This window comes from Argentina anserina, chromosome 1 (genome assembly GCF_933775445.1).
Source record: "Argentina anserina chromosome 1, drPotAnse1.1, whole genome shotgun sequence".
NCBI classification, from domain to species: Eukaryota; Viridiplantae; Streptophyta; class Magnoliopsida; order Rosales; family Rosaceae; genus Argentina; species Argentina anserina.
This window is the reverse complement of record NC_065872.1, coordinates 11,203,667-11,209,697: the sequence shown is the minus strand read 5'-3', so window position 1 is coordinate 11,209,697 and position 6,031 is coordinate 11,203,667.

The window sequence follows — 6,031 nt, the reverse complement described above, 5'->3', positions numbered from 1 at the left end:
ATCTTACTCAAAGAGAAGATCTTTTGATAAAAGTAAAACGAAGTGTTTTAAATGTCATAAAACTGGTCACTTTGCAAATGAATGTCAAGTTAAAACTACAATAAATCAATTAACACTTACACCAGTTGAAAAAGAGAATCTAATCAAAGTATTAAAATTAAGAAATACAGATTCAGAGAATGACATAAGTAAACATATTAGATCTTTATCAGAATCCTCTTTTTCCGAATCAGAAGAAGGATCTTCCCCCTCCTCAAAAATCACTTTTGGCTGCAACGATGCTTGTTGCAAAACAATTAATGTCCTTTCTAAATAAGAAGAACAATAAGAATTATTAATTGATTTAATTGCTAGAATTGATAATCCTGACTTAAAAACTGAGTACCTCAACAAATTAAAAAAATTAATTACCCAAGAAGATGTTAGTAAAACTCTTCCACCAAAAGTCAGCCTTACCTCAACATTTGATAGGTTTAACAAAAGTAAAAAAGAAATTACTATCCAAGATTTACAACAAGAAGTTAAGAACATTAAAATAGAAATTCATGCTTTACAACAATCTCATTCTAAGCTTATAGATGATAATATAAATATTAAACAAGAATTAAACATTATTAAAATAAATGATGCATTTTCTAACCTAGAAAACCCTCCGATTAATGAGATATTAGATGAAGAAAATAAAATCCCAAATGATGAAGAAGTATCTGAACAAAATATTCTTAGTGTTATTAATCGTATTCAACTCAAAAAATGGTATACCACTATCCAACTCAGAATCAAAGATTTTGAACTCACAACAATAGCCCTTGTAGATTCTCGAGCCGACCTTAATTGTATCCAAGAAGGTTTAATACCTTCAAAATATTTTGAAAAATCTAAAGAATCTCTTAGTTCAGCAAATGGTTCAAAAATGAATATCAAATATGAAATCCTTAGAGCACATATTTGCCAGAGTAAAGTTTGTTATAAAACATCATTTGTCCTAGTAAAAAACCTAACTGATTGGCTCATCTTAGGTCTACCATTTATTACCTTAATTTATCATTTCCTTGTTAATTATGATGGGATCATTACTTACCCTTTTGACGAACCAGTCAAATTTAATTTTTTTTCAAATCCTGAAATTCATACTCTAAAAGAATTATAAGAAAATTCAATTACAAAAACTATCAATCGTATTCAGACAAAAACTAAACAAATTAGTTTTCTCAAAGAAGAAATTAATTTTAAAAGAATTGACAACCAGCTTCAAGATGCTACTTTTCAAAGTAAAATTAAATATTTTAAAGAAAAAATAATTTAAGTATTGTGTTCTGATCTTCCTACGGTTTTTTGGCATAGGAAAAAACATATTGTTTCATTACCATATATAAGGGAATTCAACGAAAGTAATATATCCCTACCAAAGCTCAACCAATACAGATGGATCATGAAATCATGGAATTTTGCAAAAATGAATTTAATGAATTACTCAGAAAAAGAATAATTCGACCTAGTGAATCTCCTTGGTCATGTGCCGCCTTTTATGTTCAAAAAAGTGCTGAGCTTGAAAGGGGTACTCCTCGTTTGGTCATCAACTATAAACCATTAAATACAGTCCTGGAATGGATCAGATACTCTATTCCCAACAAAAGAGATTTAATCAACAGGCTAAATAAATCAGCAGTTTATAGTAAATTTGACCTGAAATCAGGTTTTTGGCAAATCGAAATCAATGAAGCTGATAAATATAAAAATGCATTTGTTACTCCTTTCGACCATTATGAATGGAATGTAATGTCATTTGGTCTTAAGAACGCTCCCAGTGAATTCCAAAATATTATGAACGACATTTTTAATCCTTATAGTCATTTTTCAATTGTGTACATCGATGATGTCCTAATTTTCTCTCAGTCTATTGATCAACATTGGAAACATCTTCACCAGTTCTTTTCCATTATAAGAAATAATGGTTTAGTGGTATTAGCTTCAAAGATAAAACTATTTCAGTCAAACATTAGATTCCTAGGATTTAATATCCATCATTTACAGATCCAACCCATTAACCGAGTTATCCAATTTGCACACAAATTTCCAGATGTCATACTAGACAAAACTCAATTACAAAGATTCCTTGGATCATTAAATTACATAGCAGATTTTTATCAAAACCTCCGAAAGAAATGCAAACCCTTATTTAACATATTAAATAAAAATCCTCCTCCATGGACTCTTACTCATACATCTATAGTCAGAGAAATCAAGGGTCATGTTAAAACCTTACCTTGTTTAGGAATTCCTCTTCCAGATGCTTTTAAAATAGTTGAAACGGACGCTTCAGATATAGGATACGGTGGTATACTTAAACAACGAATTTCTCCTAGCCATCCCGAACAAATTGTCCGCTTTCATTCTGGGGCTTGGAACCCGGCCCAGTCTAATTATAGTACAATCAAAACAGAAATTTTATCTATCGTCTTATGTATTAGTAAATTTCAAGACGATTTATAAAATCAAAATTTTTTAGTCAGAGTCGATTGCAAAAGCGCAAAAGATGTGTTAGAAAAAGATGTTCATCATGCGACGGTCCAGCCCCCCCCGGCTTCCACAGGACCGGAAAAGAAATAGTAAACCTTGAGTCACAATCACCACAAAAAGGCTCCCCAGTAAAAAATGAAATAAAAGATGAAAACTCTAAGTCATCCTCATCTCTTAGTCTTATTCCTCATGCAGGTCATACTCTCCTGTCAGTCACAAATAGATATAGTCAACTAGGAACTACTCTCAGTCAACCTAGGCTCAATTACCAGTCAGCCTTAGTAAATGAATATGATCCTTTCAAACTACAGACAACTCCACCTCCCCCAGCGTTTGTCCTTCATCTAAAATCATCACCTTATTAGTTTAGGGCCAGAGAATTTTGCTTCTTTGCTGAGCCGTCCCTAATACAGTTAAAATTGCTATGGCTAAAGTTTTCAATGGCCCAATTAACCATTATCCTCCTGGTAAACCATTATCTTTCTATCACAATTGTCTCACTGCTTCTGAGCCAATCTCAATTAAAGCCATTTATGAAAATCAAGATCCAACAAAGAAAATTTTGTATCATTCCCTTTATATTAAAAAGGTATCCCATTATCTGATTGGGGTTTTGATGCATTTTCCAAACACCCAATCTTCGAATGTACCTATCATGATTACATTGATGCTTGGAACAAAATTTTCCTCCATCAAAAACAAGATTTCAGTCATTCCTGGTTTATCAATTTTGACAATAAATTCATCCGCCAATTCCCTTTATGGTTCGGAGAATGGTGGGAGTACCATGGTGCTTCTGATGATATTCTTCCTCCTGCTCTTCAATTCGCAGTAAAGAAATTTGAAGTTTCAGTTCCTCATACTACTTACGAAAACAATTTTGAGCCAACACTCATGTTCATATCTAAATACAAAATTCCATAGATCTTAAAATGGAATTACGACTTTCACAATGAAATTTGTATTCCTAGAAACTATCTAGTTAAATGGTGGGACAAGTTCAACACCGACAGAATTCTCACCCAATTTGAAAAAGAATTCACAGACAATCCTCTCAGTCAAGTTACAGTTAAGACAACTCCAGTTAATCTCCAGTCAACACATGGTCAGGTCACAATAAAGTCATCTCCTGCAGAAGTCATTTTGGCCCACCAGCCGTTTGCAATAAGCCCAGTCCAACCCAGCACGGCCCAAGCACCATCCTCTTCCAGTCAGAAAAGTAAGTCAAAAAGGTCTACATCTTCAAAGTCAACATCCACCACAACATCAGAACTACAAAAAATGGCTGACAAGCTCATTCAACAAGCAGTCACTCTATCACAACAGGCGGCTAACCTTTCAGAAAATAATAAAGCCGAAGATAATGAAGATAATTGCTCCTCATCATCAGAAGCCCACAGTGAAGCAGCTCCAAGTCAACCAACCAGATGGGCTGACTACCAAGACAGTCAAGATCCATATGAACTATAGAATGTACAGTATGCCATAAACTCAGTCAAAGACTCAAGCCCAATCAAAGTCAAGACCAGTAATGAATTTTCCACCGAAGCTACAGTCACTCGGCAATCCACTATTCACTCACATGCCAGACAATCCACTATTAAGCAAAAGTCAACAATAAAAGCATATTTGTTTCCTTATATAAGGAGGTCATCTCCCTCATTAGAAACACTCTGGAATTTTCCAATTCCTCTCATCTCTCCATCTCTGGACAATCCGAGAGCTTCTTCATTGTAATAGTTCTTTCTTTGTAATTCATGCATAAGTTCTTAGTCAAATAACGGTATATCGGATTCAAATAAGAGTTGTTCATGGGCTGCGTTACCCCATTGCACAATCAGTTCCCTGCTCCAGTACCTTTAAGTTTAATTTAGTTTTAATTTTGTAATATTACTGTCATCTAGTAATAATCAATAAATTATATATATATGGTCATTCCACTTATGGATTTTTTTTAAATATTTTAAAGGGGTAATTCATTAACTAACTTTTTGACTACATTTTTCCCGTTCACCTTTTAGTGTATAATGCGTAGATTACATATATAAAATTTCAACTAAAATGATGATCGTTAAGGTATCAAACTTGACAAAAGCAATGAATGCGCTAAATCTGTCAAATCTGAACCGTTCATGCTTATAAGGTTAAAATTCTTGTTTTGAATGCCTTAAACACCTCCAATGTTGTCAAAAATTTACATAGGTGATCTACACATTAGACCTTAAAATATAATCGAGAAGCTGGTCAAGTGATCTATTCCTTTTTTAAAACAAAAAAAAATGATCCCTATACATATAGGGTCTAATGTGTGTGTGTGTGTATATATATATATATATATCAGAGATGTGGAAATTTAACTGAAAAGTAAGTTAAATAATGAAATTTATTCTATAATTTGAAAGTTAACATTCACTCAGTGTAAGGATCATATATAACATAGATTTACAAACGAACCAACCCATCACCCTTTGTTTTTTATCATGCTTAACATATTTCTAACTTGGCCACTAACATAGCCACTGCCAACATAGTGTTAGAGATCTCGGTCTAAAAACGTATTGAGTTTGAAATGTCTATCATCAACATGTCATTGGGCACATCATGCTAAGTTGCTATCCTCAATATGTCATTGGGCACATCATGGATCCATCTTCGCTTGTCTATCTCAAAACTCTGAACATGTAAGAATTTTTATGCATTATACCATTATTTTTCTGAACTTTGTTCAATCTCTGTATTATTGACTTATTTTCTTTTGATTTCTTGCCATCGAAGTATGCATTTCTCCTCCGGTAAAAGTGTTCAAAACGAAAAAAACAAAAAACAAAAACAGATTAACCATCAAAGCTTAATTCTCGTTGGATCTGCATGGAAACAACATGCTCATGGTGGTCCAAAAGCACAAATTTTCTTTTTGGTTTTGAGGGTTTATCAAGTGTTTAGATTCGAGACACTCTTTACCAAGCACCATGTAAAGAATCCAGAGCAAGAGCCAGAGATCAGCAGGAGATACCTATATACAAATAAAACCATCTCTGTCTCTCTCTCTGTCTTTCTCTCTCAATGGATCTGCTTTCCTTCCACTCGCAATTTGTATGTTATTACTTAGTTTAAACTTTCTCTGATGAGTTATACATATCAAAATTAATTAGCCTTCTTCCATTGCTGTAGAAGCTAGAGTTCTTGTACTAGAGTTAAAGAATACAGACTAACTAATGTACTTACAAATCATTCCCAAGTGGATCAATATTATGTATTCTGAAATCGCATTATCTCAATATGGTAGCTTAAATATTAGCTGCACAGCCAATGCTTGACTATAAAACAAGAACACTGATGCAGAATTGTAATCTTCCATTGTTTGGTTCAACGAATAAATATTTAAGTTAATTGGATCTCAACAACACATGAAATTAAGATGTCATTATCTGGGACCAAAATGAATACACTGTCCCATTATCAGAGCTATATGCCCGGCAAATTAGTTTAAGAAGGTAAAAATCTTCAGGCC